The sequence below is a fragment of the Rhodnius prolixus genome, unplaced genomic scaffold (genome assembly GCF_049639745.1).
Source record: "Rhodnius prolixus isolate KJV_2025 unplaced genomic scaffold, Rpr scaffold_4, whole genome shotgun sequence".
NCBI lineage: Eukaryota > Metazoa > Arthropoda > Insecta > Hemiptera > Reduviidae > Rhodnius > Rhodnius prolixus.
This window is the reverse complement of record NW_027411614.1, coordinates 26,748,132-26,769,003: the sequence shown is the minus strand read 5'-3', so window position 1 is coordinate 26,769,003 and position 20,872 is coordinate 26,748,132. Positions and strand designations below refer to the sequence as shown.

The following is a 20,872-nucleotide window of genomic DNA, read 5'->3' as shown; positions in this document are numbered from 1 at the left end:
GAAACTGCATTATTCATTAATAAACAACTCTTTGTATAGGAATCGATCTTGGAAACAAATAAACTATTCTATTTTATTAATAATAAAAGCTGCAATTTGAAGAAGACTAGTAGCTGTGGTGGAATTTACGACATCTAATTTCAAAGGAAAGATTCACTTTGACGCCAAATTTGATGACAATCCTCGCCTGTTAATTTGGCAATTGCTGTCCTACTCGTATATAAGACCAATTAATTTTTAAAAAAATCAGATGTAAACATCCTAAACTTTCTTTTAATCCTATTATCAGGGGGATAACTCATAATTCTATAGAAACTTCCTTTATTTAAATATTAATTTCTACTATCATAATTCAGTTATGTTATTTCAGGTTGTATAATTTCCTTAAAAACTTGAAATTTCGGCAAAGTATTACTTCTTAATAGTATATTCGTGCAGTTTTCTATCGTACAGTTTGAATGAGAGATAGGACGATAAATAACGTCAAAAAGGCACATTCGAAGACCCCCTCTACCAAGATTTCCCATAATCGGATATTCCTGGATAATTAGACCCACAACAGGGCAAAGAGTATTGAAGTTTAAAGTAACTCATAGAAGCAATTGTCGAATGTGTTCCTTCTGTGAGACCAAGTTGTGGGATTTTGATCGCTAACTTGCTACTGGTTTCTTCAAGAACGCTCCAATCCAAAGATTAAGTTTAGGATTTTGCGATATTTCAATTTTGGGCTCGAAGGTTCTTAAGCATTGACACACACACAACACATACATACTAGCAAACTAATACAGAATGACATTCGGATAACCCTCTCCTTACTAAATAATTGAAGTGATAAGAACACATTTAATAGAAAAATAAGCAAACATTGAACAGGCTTTATCCACTTTAACTTGGTTAAACCAAAAAATAGAACAATCCAGAAATGATATTTAAAGACAAGATTACAAAGCAAGTATGTTGAGACGGGTACTTAACGGAAGAATATACAAGAGTATTAATGAGTTCAATCCGCCAACCGGTACAGGAGCAAAGCTATATAAAGTAAGATACATCTGATAGAAATGAACAAGTGACCAAAAACATTGTCAAATTTATTTTGAATTACCAAAATAGGTAACCGATTTCAATTTCACAATAACACTGATTCTGTTAAGATAGAAATCGTTTAGAGCTTAATTTAAACGTTTTAAAAAACTAGATTTTCTGCGACGGCCAGACTGGGCAATCTATCCATCCAGCAGCTTATAGGAAAAAGTTCATTTCTGGGAACACCTGAGAAGGTAATCAATTCAAGAAGATTGTATTACAGTAATAAATATTGAGTGAAAAGCTATTATCTTCTAAAAAACAATTAACCAACTCAATGAACTTCGATAAATTGCAATTCATTTGTTCAATTTTCAATGTACTAGTATATGCGTTTAACTTGGAAACCAATGTACTCTTGTTTATTAGAATGGCATTTACATAAATAAACGAGCTTGGCTCAGAGTTGCTGCTCTGAAACGTAATTTTCTAAAAACCACTTTTTCGAACATTTGGGATTTCAAAACGGATATTTCTAATAATAATAATAATAATATTTATTTTTGAAAAAGTAATTTACATTAGATAATATATACAAAATATACTAGCAATGGCTTTAGCCGTCTGCCAGAGTTCACTGCAAAAGTAATTAATTTTTCTTCTTGTAACTAAACAAATTAAACTACAAATAAATAAATCAAACCAGTATAATAAAATAAAAAGGTAAAAAACAAATAAATAAATAATTAATCCAAAAATATAAATGAAATAGAGTTATTTAAAAAAACAATAATTACATACAAATATACAAAAATGAAAAACACGCCTAGAAAATACAAACTAGTTGAGATATAAAAAGGGAATTAAAAAAACAAAAAAAAGAGAGAGAAAAAAAGAGCAGAGAGAGAGAGAGAGAAATAAATAAGGCTACACAAAAACTAATTAGAGTCAGATATCCAACCATACCTAACCTTCCAGGCATGGCGAGCGAATTGGAGCAAAGGACGGGGATGTTCTTGGCCTGATAAAAAAGAAACTACATCAGCTCTCGAGAGAATGTGCTTATTAAAATAGAGTAAACGAAATTCTGCCAAAAGGGGGCATTCTCCAAGGAAATGATACATATCTTCCGGCCCACCAGAATTACAAAGTTGACACCTTTCCAGATCAGAGTCTCTTTCGAGCCAAGGTCTGAAATTCAAGTATAAAAGTTCACCCCTTAGTTTAAATAACCAGCGCACTTCATTGAAGGAAAGATCGTGCGATAATGAGGCTGTAACCTGGTCCCTATACTCACTTAATAGAAACCTATATAAAAGGAATCTATCTGAAGCAACCGCTCGACTCACAGACTGTTCGAGATGAGCTACAGAAATCTTAGATCTCAAAGGAGAAAGCTGGCTACCCCACTTCGAAAGATCGTCTAAACTACCGTTAAATTGGCAAGAATATGTTCGTGAAAGGGTGAGCCAGTGCTTAAACCAGTAAGATCCCCCCTTTATCACCTCAAGCGCCACCTTCTTAGACAGTCTGTAATCCGGGAGAGAGAGTACCTTGAGGCAATATTTAAGATGTAAATGAAGTGTGAAGCACTCCAGAGGTTCCATAGCTGTTTCTATTGCTAACATATAATTAGGAGAGGATAAAGGTAGGGAGAACAATTTCCTGATGAAAAATCTCTGAAATTTTTCCAGCACATCGTACGACTGAAAACCCCATACTTGGGCTCCACAGCACACAACTGCACGCGAAATACTGCCGAACACCCGGTACTTGGAACTTAAAGGTACATTTCTATTCAGAATGAAGTTTGACCAAACTCTGTTTATGCCTATTTTTGCTTGTGATACTCTGTCTTCTAGGTGGGGAAGGAAGGAAAGACGAGGAGTCAAAACTACTCCAAGGTATTTATATCTGTTGACCACCTCAATTCTTTCACTCCTATATGTCCACTTTTCCGAAGAAGCAAACCTACCGCCTTTTCGAAAAATAATTATTTTTGACTTCTGTAAATTGACAGAGAGATTCCACTGGTTACAATATACCTCTAAAATATTAATATTTCTCTGGAGTCTTACTGGATTATCGGAGATGAGCACAATATCATCAGCATAAAGCAGAATTTTTATTTTTGCGTCACCGATAAGTACTCCACCCTCCAGAAGCGATGGCAAATCGTCTATAAAGAGTGCAAACAGAATGGGACTCAAAAGACATCCTTGTCTCACTCCTGATCCAACTTTAAAAAAATTGGATATTTCTAATAATAATACAAAAAAAAAAAATCCTCATCTAAAAATTTGATATGATGACAATACTCCCTTCTTGCTGGTAAGAGAAAGTAATAATAAAACCCAGCACAAACTTTTCTATAAAGCCAGTACGCTTGGGGAAACTTTACAAGCTGCCATTTGGACTCTGTGGTGTTCAGAAAAGTTAAAAATTAAAGTGAAACCAAGTGATAGATATAACTAAAATATTAACTGCTGGCTAGTAAGTGATGATGCTTACTAAAAACAAACCATTTTCGATACTAAGAGTGCCATCTCTTGGATTTTCTAAGGACTTATTGAACGACCCTCATATTAGAGAGCGAACGAATCCAAATGTGCAGAATTGTTCCTACTTCCAACAAAAGACCAACAGCAAAAAGTAAATCATTTCCTTACCTAGCCCTTAGATTGAATAGGGATTGTTTTTTTTTCTATTATAACCTCTTATACTAAAAAAATTAAAATTAATAACTCTGCTCTCAGTTTTATTTGAACCCAATGTCGAGATGGTTTACAAACTGAATATGTGAAAGCTATGGATTTGCTAGCTGTTCAGTTGGAATTCAAGATGACCCATTGTAATAATATAAGCGAATGAAATTTTTCTAAATTGAAAGTAACAACTCTCAAATTATAAACAGAAGTGACGACTTCAAATAATACATATAATAAAGTGATAACTAAAAATAAATGGAGTTAAAACTTGTAATAAATTAAACTTTACTGAAATACATTTTCAGTAATAAAAGAAATTCACTGGCCATTCAGTGTTACTACGAAGAACTCTTAGTAACTTTTTATTCATGGTAAACTTTCAATGTAGAAGGCGTTATTTTAAAAGCGTATAATACACTGGCAAAAGTTATTATTAACGTCCTTCAAGTTTGTTGTATAAGCGCCTTGACGATCGATAAAATTACGACCTGTGAAATAATTAGAGTCCGTTGGATGGGCATCAGTTTTACTTATCGTTTAACATTCAGTGTGTTTGTGCCAATCTTTTATGAAAGAAAATGATGGAAAAATATTTATTTTTTTTACTCATCCAAGTACTTGATAAGAGATAAAAATTGAATAAATCTTTTTAGTATAGAGTATAGCTAAGATTTTATTCATTAATTGAAAAAAAAGTGTGATGTGAACAAAACTCACTTAAATTTCTTGAATTTTGAACTTTGTTCTAAACAAAGTAGTGACTTCAATATTACACATATCCGATGCTCCTTACGTTTATTACCTTGCTTAATGCTTGACTGAATTTTCAGGTTAGTCAGAGTTCCAATATAGAGGCTGGAGTTCCTCAGGGAAATGTGCTCGGACCAGTTCTCTACACCCTTTACAAAGGTGATACTCCTTTCCATCCTAACACTAATCTATCCTCCTTCGCTGAAGATACACGATCCTGTCTCGTAACACGATTCGGTTGATGTCAGAAGTTGATCATCTAACGTGGTTTCACTAATGGAAACCTAAAGTAAATGAAACTAAAAGCAACTTCACCTCTATTACTTTAAGAAAAGACGTAGTGGCTACCATCTACTTAAATCAATTACCAAAGTACAATTACGGTATATGGGATTATGTTTAGAACTTCGAAATGCGTGGTGTCCCTGCACAGAAGGTAAACATGACAAGACGCTACAAGGTATTACAACGTTAACTTGGTAAACAATCGAAACTAACATTACTGATTTACATGATTATTCGTACTATTCGTATTTACGTAGCTGAACTATGGAGTTCAACCAAAACTCCCACGTCCTAATCCAAAATCCTCCCTTTTATTTCTTCAAATTTACCATCCATGAAGATCTTGAAATCCCTTTCGTTTTTGATCTGACTATATCTAAATTTAAAAAATTCCCACAATCATGCCAATCCCCCAGTACACTTATTATCATCTACCTCCTGAAAACCCCAGGGCGTCGCTTGAAGCACAAGTTGCCTAGTGACCATCTGATTCAATAATGAAAATTTTAAATTAGAAATGAAAACACTCGGGCAATACTGCTTTCGCTCGAGCGACTTGACGTCGCCCAGGCGTTCGACAGGGTGTGGCACGAGGGACTACTGTTTAAGCTGAGGGAGACTCTTCCTCATACTTACTACCTCATCCTCAAATCCTGCCTAAAAGATCGATATTTCAGAGTCAACTGTGGAGCAGCAGACTCTGATATCCGTCTAGCTCGAGCTGTGTCCTAGGTCCTCCTCTTTACTCCTTGTATACAGCAGATATACCTCAACATCCAAATACCATTCTTTCCTCCTTTGCTGACGATACTGCTATCTTATCTCCACATTCCGATCCTTTTATCGCTACACTAACTCTACAAACACACATCAACCACTTACAGGACTGGCTTTTCAAATGGAGAATCAAAACCAACGTTACGAAGTCCAAGTTTATAGTATTTACTCTCAGACGGAAAATCCTACCTCCTGTCATCTTGAACCAAACTACTATACCAACTGTGGACAAAGTACGCTACCTTGGACTGCACCTAGACAAACGGTTGACATGGAATCCCCATACTAGACTGAAAAGACAAGAAACTAACCAACGCTACAAACTTCTCGCCAGACTACTTGACAAACGTTCGAAACTTAACCTACATAACAAAATACTCTTATATCTACTGTTACTACGACCCATTTGGTCATACGGCATCGAAGTATGGGGATCGACTAAGCGTTCCAACTCACTACGCCTTCAGGCATTACAGTCAAAAATACTTCGAAAACTTCTTAACGCTCCGTTCTATGTATCTAACCTCACTATCCATAATGACCTCAAAATTCCTTTCATTACAGATCTTGCTAACACTCGTTTCTTCAAATTTCATTCCTCTACAGCAGCTCATCCTAACGCTCTCATAGAACACCTATCTTCCTCCACATTACCAGGTAATCCTCTAAGGAGATTGAAGAGAAGATGGCCTCGTGATCTTCTCTTATCTTAAGCATGTTACTGAAGTGTCATCACTGGGTGCCTTCTCCACTCATGATTTCCTTTTATTTCTTTTTTCTTTCACCATATTTGCTTGTTGTAACAACTGTTGCAGTGGTAAATTATAATAAAGGAGTGAACTTAGTCAAATCTCACATGTGTTTAAAAAAATAAAACAAAAATCCTATAATTTATGGGTAAATAACAAAAGAACAGAAAACTATCAATTATAAAATCATTAAAGCTTATTTATGCAAAATGATGCAATCTAGATAGTTCAAAGAAATCACTAACACGTGATAATAGAATGATTGCATCGATTTTGGGTGGAAGGAATCTGTAAATTGTCTGGAATTAAGTTTTTTTTTTTTTTTCAATTTTCTCTTACTTTACTATTAAAGTAACGTGATAATGCATATTTTCGATTTTGAGATTTTGCTGTAAATATCCGTTTTGAGATATTTTGAGTCCGAAAAAGAAGTTCATACCAAATGGTCAACGTGACTGTTAGGGGACAGCAAAACTCAACAGCCGGAAATAAAAGAAAGTTTATACTTGATTTCCCACCAAAAGCAATTCCTGAAAATTAAGTATTAGTTCTGTAACCCTAATTATTATCAGAACCTTTACTTTGTACAAGTGGCATAGCTTTGTATTACGTATATGCATATTTTTCTCATAATTTATTATGATATAAAAAACGAACCAAACTGCACGTTAAATCAAATAAATCAAGTCAATAAAATATGCACGTACCAAAATTTCTTTTCAGTCTAAACGGTCTACACAAAAATTATGATTTTACAGTAGGCAATGTACAAATCTCGTTTTTGGATAATAATTACTAACATTACATCTTTTCTAGTAATAAAATACAGAGACCTATCCTAAATACATTATGAGATAACATTATATCCAGCTGTACCATAGGAAGAAGCCACGTGATAAAACATGTAACTTAACAGTAGTTAAAGTGGGAGATGATTTAGTAAACGTTTTCATCCGTTCACTTTGTATTTATTGTCTGTGGTGCCTTTATCTAACGCCCGTAAGAATCGCATTTATTATATTGAACAATGAGTTATATCTTAGATTTATAATACTATTTATACATTTTAGATTGGGCAAGCCAATTTCTGGTTTCCTGTCTGTGCCAATTATTACGATTAATTTTATTTTATTTTCATTAAACAAGTTAAAACGTTGAAAAGTTGGTAGTATTTTGGTTTTATTTCACATCAAATTTGACCAAAGTATATTAGTTTGCTTAAGCTTTTGCTCTACCATTTCTAACCAGAGTGCAGTAGTAACGTTATCATTATTCTTATCACTATTATTTTAAGACTATAAGCGATCGTACGCCAAAATATCACTATTTTATTTTATTCATTAGGAGTTTTTTTTTTTTTTAATTTTTCACAGTGCCGCAGGGGAGTACACTTGGCCCCGTTCTCTACACAGTATACACATCAGACATACCTGTACAACCCTCTACACTACTCTGTACATATGCAGACGATACAGCCATACTAGCCTCAAGTACACATCCTGCATCAGCTTCATACAAGTTACAGACACACTTACATAAAATAGAATCCTGGGCCAAGAAGTGGCGGATTAAAATGAACCCACAGAAATGTCAGCATGCCACGTTTACTGTCCGGCGGGGCTTCTGTCCACCTGTCCTCTTCAACAGCAATCCTCTTCCTTGTACACAGATCTGGTGCGCTACCTTGGGCTCTACATAGACAAAAGACTCACGTGGAACCCACACACTAGACTTAAAAGACAAGTAATGGCGAAACGTGCGGAAACTGCTTTACAGACTAGTTGGACGACGCTCCAAATTGCCCATAGAACTCAAACGCTTAATTAATATACAGTACTATCCTCAAACCTATGTGGACTTACGGACTAGAGCTGTTGGGTTCAGCCAAACCTACAAACATACGGACTATACAGACATTTCAATCAAAACTACTTCGACAGATAGCTGACGCTCCTTGCTACGTGACTAACCTCACTCTTCACCACGACATAAACATTCCCTTCGTACTCCAATTAGCCAAGACTAAATATCAAAAATTCCATACTGCTCTCTCCACTTGCTCCAATCCTCTAGTACAGTCTCTCGCCTCCTCTGACATTCCTAACAATACGCGCCGACTGAATAGCCAGTGGCCCCGCGACTTTGAAGTCTGAAGGCCTAAAAATCATGTCCTGTAGAGAGGGCAGTTTCTTTCCTTCTGCCTTTCACGCCTCTATACTTCATTCTCCCTATTTACTTATTGTACATTATATTATACAGATTGTAAATAACGAAATTCACATTTATGAAAACATTGCGATCTTAACGTAAGTTTTAAAGTACGTAATCTATAAGCTTTGGCTATTCAGTTGGGAAAATGGTTATTACTACATAATTCCTCTAGCATTAAAATTAACAGTAAGTTATATACATCAGGATAAAAAAGCAAGATAATTTGGAAAGATTTTTAAAAACTGAAAAAGTGTGCAAGGATTGTAAATGCCGAATATAAAGGATTAGGGATGTTAGTGCACCACATATGGGTTTATATTTTAGAATAACATATGTTTCTATTTAGAGAACTGGAATAACTATTATATGATTAGTTTGTTAAGAACATTATTAGTATTCAGTTTTGCAGTATATTTTGTATCTAGTTTTGGGTTTTGGATCCGGAGAAGGAGACAAATGTGGTAATGCCATATTCATTGTTAATTTGTTAGCATAAGTTCTATTCTCTTATTTTCATATAAGTGCAAAATATTTATTGTTCATAGAAACGAGTTACGAGTTACGAGTTGCGAGTTCTGAGTTGAGAATTGTTTGGTTGAATAAACTCCGTTGCACAGAATCCTGTTGTTTTGATCTGGATCCAAATACAAAGGATAAGAATAATATGATAAAGGACAAGGATGATCCATCATTCATCGTGACCGCTTTCTCTGTTTCTGGTCACTACGTAAGAAAAACTGGGGTCAGTTACTCAAAACGTCATTCTTAGTTGACCCACCGTTTCTTCCAATTCTTATTTTTAATAAGATTATTATTATTAGTTGTCTTATTTTTAGTAATATCTATTGTTAATTTTTAAGTTCAAGTTTTATTTTCAAGTTCATTTAACACAACTTAAAAAAAAAGGTGATAGTGGTGACTGACAGAGTAATATTGCTGAAATGTTGTTGTAGCTAAAATTCCGCTGTAACTAGAATGAATGATCTTCAGTCGTGGAGTTCTATCTTTCATAATGACCAAAGAGCGCGCTGTAGCTGGTCCCCCCCTACCTGTCCCTTGTCTTTTATCTGAAATTCCGCCTTTTTAAATTTTATAAATTTTGTCCAATTTATCTTTTCTGTTTCCTGATATTTCAAATTATACTAAAATTATTTACTGAACTGACATTTTATAGCTTGTATAAATTATTTGATAAATCAAATTACCATTTAAGTTATAAATTTGAATACAAACACATAAAAATACGACACCTGTGTAAAGTGACCCGTATTGCTACTGTGTCTAATGAATAATTCTGATAAGGCGTCCTGTTTTACTTTCATTCATTAGTAGATAACAAGCAAGGGATTTAGTGTTTATCCTTTCATAAATTTAGTAACGTGATCAATCTCACCATGATCAAGTTCTACATTTTATCTCTAAGTTTTGGGTACGATTGGAGATCCTGAAAATGTGTTTCCAAAAGACAGTATTAGTAAGTCTTTGTGTGACTTACTATGATAAGTGACCAATTTTTTTACAATGCAAAGGAGGACAAAAAAATTTAAGAAAAAAGTACAACGTAAATAAGTGAAACATTTTATTAATTCAATAATTTACAAATTATGCTTACAATAATTATTTAATTAAACGAGTATTTTTCCATTGAATGGATATTGTTTGTCAATATATCATTTTTTAACAGTATATTGGAAATTTCGGAGCAAGAAATATCCTTCATATTGAACTTTACAGTAAGTGCTGCAGCTAGAGTATCAACATTCAATCTTGATTTCTCACTTAGCCAAAAATCATTACCCATTGAACAAACTCTTTGAACTGCTGCATTTGTTCCAGGGCAGCACAACGTAAATTCAACAGGAATTACTAAATTTTCATAGGGAATGTGTTCATTTTTGAAATGGTTAAATATTTCCACCCATCTTTTATCAATTTCAACATGTTGATTTTCCCATTGTTCTAATTTATCAGAATTTAAATATATATTCAATCTTCTAATTTCTTCAAACAGACAATTGTCATCGATTTTAATATCAGGCATTTCTTTCGATAAAAACTCAACACAATTTCTGAATACAGGGATTAACATATCAAAAAGGAGGACAAATATCGAAAAGGAGGACAGGCAGGAACGAGGACATTTTTCGAGGGAGGACAGAACCTACAAAAGGAGGACTGTCCTCCCTAAAGGAGGACGATTGCTCACCTTAGTATTAGGTTATAGAGTACATGATTAAATTTCCTTTTATTATAGTACAAAAAGTAAAATAGCAGGAGATAAATGAGTGACGAACAGAATTTATAGAATATAAAACAAATTGAATGTGAAACATGAAATATATGGTATTATAAAAAAAATTTAATAATGTTCTAGTTAACGACAAACTGGACACTACAGTTCTCTCCAAACATTCACTTACTCTGAGCCATTATTTGATTTTAAAAAAACCTTCCCATACTAACCACTCCAAACGGCAGCTATTCCAATCATTTCCACATACATCTATTCAAGCACCATTAACTTAAAAATACAAAAAAAAAAGAATAGCACTTTTACCTAAAATTTTTCAAATTAATGACAAAAAATCCAATAATGTCATTTTCAATTTAAATTTTCTTCTTTCCATAAAATTATTTTTTCAATACTGTCTATGTGGGTACAATATACAAGTAAACCCTCTCCCAATTTTTTTTTTTTTTTTAATTTTAAGCGCGTCAACATCTGAGGTTATTGGCGCCCTGTCTTTTTTCCAGGGCACTGCCGGCCTCTGGACAGTGTTCTCTCGTTACAGATCACATCATCTACTACCGGACAGTGAGCTGTAAGAAGCTCCTAGGTAGAGAAAATCTAAGGGCCAGCAGCTGGATTCGAACCCGGGATCTCCGCGTGGGAGTCCAATACTCTAACCGCATAGCTAAATACCTTTCCTTAACTCTGGCCTCTCTTCAGATCGCCTAAATCTTTTTTTTTGGCATTGGCTTTCGCCATACAGCTAGCATCGTCTAGGTGCTTATCACTAGAATATCACTCTCCATTCTTACTTATAAATTCATTCTCTTCACACATTCATCGCTCTACTATACCACAACTATTTACATAAACTACAGCTAATGGATGGATCAGTACTCTGTGCTCCGGCCATCCTTATAGCTTAACCGAAATTAAAATCACGTAATCCTTCTCTAATCATTTTCTTCCATTCGTTTTAATCGGCTATAACTTCTAACTATATTCATATTTCATTGCTAGCTCTGCTATAGATTTAAACACATAGATGTTGGTGGCGAATATTATGTCTTCGTAGCAAAATGGTTCATCTACGAAATAAATACCTGTATATGTCGTCAAACATTCGTTTCCTTTCTACCACATAACGTGGACATATCATTATTATATGTTTGAAATCCTCCTCCTCATTGCAATCTAAGCAAAGAGGAGAGGACCTGCCTAAATCTTTTGCCTTTTAAAAGTATTATTGTTTGTGTGAGTGTTTATAATTTATTTCCTTCTTTAACATTTTTTATGTACGAGGTGTGTTCAAAAAGTAACGGGAATTTTCGTTTTTTGAAAAAAATATTTATTTATTCATCTACACTAATATTGTCGCCTTCAAAGTAGTCCCCTTCGCATACAATACACTTGTGCCAGCGCTTTTTCCAATCCTCGAAACACTTCTGAAACTCGATCTTTGTGATAGCTTTCAGCTCTTTCAGCGATTCGCTTTTAATGTCATCTATGCTTGTAAAACGACGGCCTTTTAATGTTCTCTTTATGTTTGGAAATAGAAAAAAGTCACATGGAGCCATGTCTGGCGAATATGGAGGCTGGGGCATCGTTAAAGTTTTGTTTTTGGCCAAAAATTCACGAACAAGCAATGAAGTGTGAGCAGGTGCATTATCGTGGTGCAAAATCCATAAATTGTTTTGCCACAAATCCGGGCGTTTTTTTTCGGATTGCTTCACGCAAACGGCGTTGAACTTGTAGGTAGTACTCCTTATTGATTGTTTGACCTTGTGGCAAGAATTCATGATGCACTATGCCATTAAAATCGAAGAACACAGTGAGCATAACCATCACATTCGACCGCACTTGTCGAGCCTTTTTCGGTCTTGGCGATCCAGAATGCCTCCACTGGGACGATTGAGCCTTAGTTTCGACATCATATCCGTAAACCCATGTTTCGTCACCTGTTATAACACGTTTCAGTAGATCCGCATCGTTGTCGACTTCATTGAGTGACTCTTGAGCAACTTCCATTTTCCGCTGTTTTTGTTCGAAATTCAACAATTTTGGAACAAATTTTGCTGCCACACGTTTCATACCCAAAACATCCGAAAAAATTTCATGGCATGAGCCAATTGATATGGCAACGTCATCAGCGACTTCTCTGATTGTGATTCGGCGATCGTTCATAACCATTTCTTTCACTTTTTTCACGTTTTCATCGGTTGTTGATGTGCTTGGACGTCCAGGTCGTTCGTCATCTTCAACGTTTTCGCGGCCATCTTGGAAACGCTTATACCACTCGTAAATCCTTGTTTTACTCATAGCAGACTCACCATATGCCTTTATTAACATTTCACACACTTTATTTCATTTTTTACGTAAAATTTAATACAAATTCTTTGATCCATTTTTTTTAACAAACAAAAATCGCCAAGCTCGAAAAACACGTCTAACCTTAACGGCTGCCACTTAAGAAGTAAACAATGAATATTACTGAAAATTTTATCGTACTTCAGGGGCATGTGTATCAACATAATAAAAAAAAAAATTTTATAATCAGACTCTCCAAACCCGCGAAATTTAAAAATTCCCGTTACTTTTTGAACACACCTCGTACTTGAACTTTGTTTTTGTCACTCAACTGTCTTTTTTAATTTTACTATTCACAATATCTTAGGTAAACCAACTTTTATCATGAAATTTTTTTAAGATTTTTTGTCTCAACACCCATATCAACCACCGAAAAGTTAAAAAAAATAATATTATTGAATAATAAATTTAAAACAAATCAACAAACAATGATTTTATCCGCCGAAGAATGCTTATTTACATATTTCATACATTCTTATCTTTATCGAACATAACATAAGAGGAATACTGGGAGGTTACAGACGTTCTACTAACAAGCGATTTGAAGTCGTAAAGTAATGGACGTGTACCTTTTTAAAGATTTATACACAACCATTTTGAAAAATTAAAATTTTAACTTTAAAACTTGCTCGATTAACTAACACGGAGCATGGCAAAATCCAAAAATGGGTCAGAGTTAAACGATAAGACATCTTCAAACGGATAAAATAAATATTATTTAATATTATGGAACCAACCAACTACTTCTCCAAAAAATCAATAAAATTTTGCTTAATTCGATTACTTCAAAAAATCGATTACTTGATGTTTTCTTCTTGCCTTTTTGCAAATTAGTTTGGTTTAGTTCTTCACTTGTTAAGTAAAGTAATACCCATTTTTTCAGGTGGGCTTTACTTTCAACTATCATCAAATGTTTTAGGCGGAGCCGGAGAAGCTAAAGAAGACTGTAACATATAATGAATTCTTAATAAAACATTAAATAAAAAAATCCAAGGCCTAGATCGAGAATCGAATCCACTAACCAACAATACACGTTAGCTTTGGCACTGCGCCTCTAACCGCTCAACTATCATGGCGTCTATCTTTTTAAGTAATCTGAATATTTTACGTATTTTTCTGCTCAAAAATGTATAAATGAACCAGTCAAAGGGAATATTTTTAGCTGGTTTTGAATTAGGATATTTAGAATTGTATTCGTAAAGAATTAATTGAGTCATATTTTTATTAAATTGATATTACCATGACTGATTACTTTGACCAGTTCTTTTGAATATAAAATGCAATATTCAAATTTGGTATGTTAACCAAATCAGTTTCACAATATTTCAGTACATTATTTCTCTTCTTCTTTATGGAATTAGAACCACTTCGGATTATCTAAAGTGGGTTACGACATCTCGCATAATGATTCACATTTCAAAACCAAGTACATTTTCCTGGCCAAATATAAGGCTTGTTTATGGAAATCGAAACATTACATAAGCTGGTTAAAAACAAAACTGTATTTTTATCTGTCTCAGTCTTAAAAGACAATTTGGGAAAGATGAATAATGGACCATTAGAGGATATTGCATGGAAATATTACCATGTCTGTTATTCAGCTGAAATTTGTCGCGCCATCTGACAGCTTTTATTTATAGCACAAAATAAAAATATCTTATTTTGTTTTGGCAAAAAATCTGTTTAACAGATTTAAATGATATTTTTTTAAAATTCAAGGTCGATGCTGCTGATATTATACGTAAATTATTTTAATTTACCTACTTGTTTATTTTAATTAGTAAACATTGGAATTTTAGAAATTAATTTTTTTAAGTTCTAAATTCTTGATTTCCCATCAGTTTCGATTCATATATCATTCAACAACACGCTATTGCTTATCGCTTAAACCGCTGAAACAGTGTTCCCTGGCAATTTGTTCGGAAATTGCGCGGGAAGGCCCTGTAATCCTTCCAATTACCCCCATCCTATCTTTCTGAACTACATTTTTGTGGGAATAGTGGATTAATTACCTCTTTGTATTTTCCATATCTGATGGCGTTTCTCAATGCTCAATACTTGTGTCCATTTACCCAGCAAACATTCCGCAATAATACTGTATTCTGCCTCTTTCCAGTTGTCCTTTCCGTTACATTCCATAACCCGATTACATTCCACCGCAGAAAACTACCTAATCTATTAATCGTCTTCATTTCAGCTTTATTTTAAGTAACTAACTAAGCTAAGGAAGGTGGCTTTGGAGATCTACATTATGCTTACAAAGTAAATAAACCCTTTAAAGGAGTGACAGCGCTGGTGGTCTTCTCAGATTCACATTCTAGTTTCGTTTTACTTTATAACTAAACATGCTTGTTACACCACATATGTATATAGTAGCGAATTTCAAATTTCAAAAAAATGTATTGCTACAATGTATTGAGAAGCATTTGCAACTTTCGCTTTCTCAATTAAAAGGTTCTACGTATTTTTTAAGGCTTCCTAAAGGAACCTCCATCATGTGCCGTGGACGGAGACGGAATAACCATAGTTAGCGTATGGCTTGTCTTTACCCATCGATGCATTCGTCTGTACAATATAATTATATATATACTTATGTTATATAATATAATTATCATTGTATTATGTAACAACCATTCATCACTTCACAGTTCTCAAATTAAATCTTGAAATGAAATCACCAGAACACAATACAAACCAGTACCACAATACACTTCAGCTGGTCGGTAGGGTTGCCTATCAACTCAGCCAATGTGCAATATAATGAGATAGATTGTAACGAGTTCTCGTTACGAATTCTCGAAGGGCTCCTGTTTGCTGTTAAAAAGCTTGCTCTCAGGAGAGAGGAGAATATAATCAACGTAGTTCCTCCAGTTATGTAATAGGGAAAATTGAAGCTCCTTTAGTTCATTTGAGGAACTTTAGAAGGATGCTTACAGGTACCATTTCTTAGTAACCCTCCAATAATCCATCTCTAAGGAAAAACTTTTAAGGAAAAGACTTGGCTTTTTTCTTGTGTAAAGGAACCACTTTATAATAAACAGATAGCAAAATAATGCCTTTTTTTTAAATAAGGCTTTATATCCAACAACTGATTAGTTGTCATGGACGAAACCGGATTAAAAACAGTCATACTTTTCAAATAAATTGCCCTAATTAACTCGTTAAACAAAATATAAGACCAGGATTTAAATCCATTACCATGATACATCTTAGCGAACATTGTATAATCTAAATAAACTCAGCCTAATTAGAATACGAAATTTTAAGAAAATTGGAGCATTTATGAAGAACATCCAAAGATACTCTATCCAGAGCGCAGCACTTGCAGTTAACGGAATTCGGTCTGAACCTTGAATCAGCTGCATTAAATACTATAATGTGAATAATTCAAAAAGGTAATCTTCCTTTAAGAGGTGCGCAAAATTATATTTTGGTCCCAAAATTTACATATTTAAATAAAACATGTGAAACTAGTGGATAAAATGTGAAGAATATATGACTTTATTTTTTCTCTTTTGTGCAATATCAAATTCATCCACCCTGAGGCTTGCACTTGTAGTTATTATGTAAATAGAACGCCGGCAATATATAGTTTACGAATATGTGACATTAGATTAAGTGCAAAATGCATTTTTATCTAAATCTACTTAAAAAAAAAAAGTGTTAAAAGAGAACACACCTTCTAGAATATGAGATTTTTCAGATATCTTAATTTTGAGGGTGAGTTTGTACGTCACACCGCACCATTACCCATCCTAGTGGTAAAGGTTTTTGGGTAAAACACATAAGAAACTAAAGAATACTTCATTCCAATCAGGATAATTTTAAATTAAAAAGAAAACTTATTTTTGAGTAATTATTAACCACACAATCAGTAAATTTTTAAATATATTTAAAATATCTTAATATGTTAAATCAGCTTCATACAAGTTACAGACACACATACATAAAATAGAATCCTGGGCAAAGAAGTGGCGGATTAAAATGAACCCACAGAAATGCCAGCATGCCACGTTTACTGTCCGGCGGGGCTCCTGTCCACCTGTCCTCTTCAACAGCAATCCTCTTCCTTGTACACAGATCTAGTGCGCCACCTTGGGCTCTACATAGACAAACGACTCACGTGGAACTCACACACTAGTCTTAAAAGACAAGCAATGACAAAACGTGCGAAACTGCTTTACAGACTTCTTGGACGACGCTCCAAATTGCCCATAGAACTCAAACGCTTAATATACAACACTATTCTCAAACCTATATGGACTTACGGACTAGAGCTGTGGGGATCAGCCAAACCTACAAACATACGGACAGTACAAACATTTCAGTCAAAACTACTCCAACAGATTGCTGACTCTCCTTTCTACGGTAACTAACCTCACTCTTCACAACGATCTCAACATTCCCTTTATAGCCCAACTCGCCAAGAGTAAATACCAAAAATTCCATACTCCTCTCTCGACTCACTCTAATCCTCTAGAACAGTCTCTCGCTTCCTCTGACATCCATAATACTCCTCGCCGACTGAACCGCCAGTGGCCCCGCGACTTCTTTATAGACAGAAGGCCTCAACGCCATTATTCTCCTATCTCTCCTCTCTCCTCCTCAAAATCTCCTCTCTCCAATAGAGAGTGCTACCGCTGGGAAGCTTCTCTCCTCCTGCTCTCCTCCCGCACCAGTTCATCACTCTCTCCATATTTACTTATTGTATACAATGGATACAGATTGTAAATTACAAAATAAATTTAAAAAAACATCTTAATATGTAAATTAATTTATTTAGAAGAGCTAATTACCAGAAAATATAACAGCAGTTTCGTGTTAGTTATTAACCCTTTCATTTGATTACTAATCAAGCCATTTATTACAGTAGTAACTGTGACACTTTAATGTCTGATAATAAAACACAGATAGGAAATCTATGGATTTCCATTTGATATTTGACATTATTTGGTTTAATGATCTCATTGACGATTGTTATTAAACATCGTTAAATTTAAGGGACATATAAACTAAGGCCGTGAATTGAAGCCCAGGTGGAAAGGCGAGGAACAGAAAGAGAAAGAAACAAAAAGCCAACAAAACGAATCAGATGTTTTAAAAAGGCAAGGAAAAAAAAAAAAAAAAATTAACTGTCAGCCCCTGACAAGTGTATAATAGGAATAAGGCTACATTTTCCTGTTATGTACAGGAATCTAACGCACAATCATCTTTGTTGCTTGTTCCTGAGGAATTGCCAAGGTTTTAATTTGCGCTTTCACTGTAGATGACAACTTATGTTTTACAAACATAGAAATAAACAAAAAAAACATGCTAATATTTCAATCTCTGTATTCAAAAGATAGAATTGAGGGTACGCAATGGAAAACATGGTCTGTTTAAAAAAAAAACTAAAAAGAATTGTAAAATACGAGTTCTATTTAAAAGTTTTCACTTAAATCTTTGAACTTGATAACACTTAACAGTTATTTATTTAACTGTGGCCTAAAGCCAGGGTCGCCAACTAAGATGATCTTGTAAGCCACTTTGGAAAGTCTGCGGGCCGCTTTTAAAATTATATGTTTATTTATTAGATTGGACCTATTACAAAAACTTTTAAATATGTATAAAAACAAAAGCAATGTAATGAAACAAAAACAGTATTAGATTTATTTGTTTTAAAACAGCTACAAATGAAAATATTGCACAAAATAAACAAGGAGTACTTAATTGCTACATTGTCTGAGATATTTTACAAGCTGTCCGAGAATTCTGCACTAGATAAGTTCAAAAAATTAGGCACAGGGACATCTCTAACTGTAACAGAAGGTTTTATAACCCCACATTTACTTCAAACTCCGACTAATTCAATCAGACTTAAATCTAAGGAACATCATGAAGTACATTACATTAAACCGTACATGACACTGAAATGACACTTCAAACGTAAAAATCTACCTGAAATTCTTCATTAGAAGTGCTCAAAATCGAATGTTACTGGCAAATGATAGAAGAAATGTTTCTATGGATGTGTAATGTATTGATGAAGTTTTTTAAGGAGCCATTTTTTTTGGAAAGTGGACAATATATTTCTAACACTTCAATCAAAATTTTAATGTACGAGGTGTGTTCAAAAAGTAACGGGAATTTTTAAATTTCGCGGGTTTGGAGAGTCTGATTGTAAATTTTTTTTTTTAATTATGTTGGTACACATGCCCCTGAAGTACGATAAAATTTTCAGTAATATTCATTGTTTACTTCTTAAGTGGCAGCCGTTAAGGTTAGACGTGTTTTTCGAGCTTGGCGATTTTTGTTTGTTAAAAAAAATGGATCAAAGAATTTGTATTAAATTTTGCGTAAAAAATGAAATAAAGTGTGTGAAATGTTAATAAAGGCATATGGTGAGTCTGCTAGGAGTAAAACAAGGATTTACGAGTGGTATAAGCGTTTCCAAGATGGCCGCGAAAACGTCGAAGATGACGAACGACCTGGACGTCCAAGCACATCAACAACTGATGAAAACGTGAAAAAAGTGAAAGAAATGGTTATGAACGATCGCCGAATCACAATCAGAGAAGTCGCTGATGATGTTGCCATATCAATTGGCTCATGCCATGAAATTTTTTCGGATGTTTTGGGTATGAAACGTGTGGCAGCAAAATTTGTTCCAAAATTGTTGAATTTCGAACAAAAACAGCGGAGAATGGAAGTTGCTCAAGAGTCACTCAATGAAGTCGACAACGATGCGGATCTACTGAAACGTGTTATAACAGGTGACGAAACATGGGTTTACGGATATGATGTCGAAACTAAGGCTCAATCGTCCCAGTGGAGGCATTCTGGATCGCCAAGACCGAAAAAGGCTCGACAAGTGCGGTCGAATGTGAAGGTTATGCTCACTGTGTTCTTCGATTTTAATGGCATAGTGCATCATGAATTCTTGCCACAAGGTCAAACAATCAATAAGGAGTACTACCTACAAGTTCAACGCCGTTTGCGTGAAGCAATCCGAAAAAAACGCCCGGATTTGTGGCAAAACAATTCATGGATTTTGCACCACGATAATGCACCTGCTCACACTTCATTGCTTGTTCGTGAATTTTTGGCCAAAAACAAAACTTTAACGATGCCTCAGCCTCCATATTCGCCAGACATGGCTCCATGTGACTTTTTTCTATTTCCAAACATAAAGAGAACATTAAAAGGCCGTCGTTTTACAAGCATAGATGACATTAAAAGCGAATCGCTGAACGAGCTGAAAGCTATCACAAAGATCGAGTTTCAGAAGTGTTTCGAGGATTGGAAAAAGCGCTGGCACAAGTGTATTGTATGCGAAGGGGACTACTTTGAAGGCGACAATATTAATGTAGATGAATAAATAAATATTTTTTTCAAAAAACGAAAATTCCCGTTACTTTTTGAACACACCTCGTATGCTGACGATGTGGTCCTTCTTGCCGATAACCCAAAGAGTCTACAGAGAAATATTAATATTCTAGCAAGTTATTGTGACTTATGGAATCTCTGTGTCAACCTTAATAAATCTAAGGTTTTAATTTTCAGAAGGGGAGGCAGACTGGCCGCATCAGAAAAATGGTATTAATCATACAGTGGAGGTTGTTAATAGATATAAATATCTGGGTGTAACCCTGTCTTTCGCTCAATACCCATCTTGCAGAGAAGGTGGCATCCTCGAAGAGAATCCTTAATCTCATCTGGTCTGGTTATCTCTCGCAAAGTACTATATCTCTTCCATTTAAATTCCAAGTTTTTAACTCCGTTTGTCGTTC

At 34.6% G+C, this 20,872-nt stretch overlaps 1 protein-coding gene and 1 long non-coding RNA gene across 4 annotated transcripts in view; one reads left to right on the top strand and one right to left on the bottom strand.

The window, feature by feature from the left end:
• Ac3 (Adenylate cyclase 3) overlaps positions 1 to 20,872 on the bottom strand; it is a 146,288-nt gene that overhangs the window by 109,423 nt on the left and 15,993 nt on the right. The window lies entirely within an intron of this gene.
• Positions 8,851 to 14,528, top strand: LOC141455635 (uncharacterized). Its single transcript, XR_012459366.1, has 3 exons — positions 8,851 to 8,967; positions 9,052 to 9,248; positions 13,987 to 14,528. It is a non-coding gene; the product is annotated as an uncharacterized lncRNA (long non-coding RNA).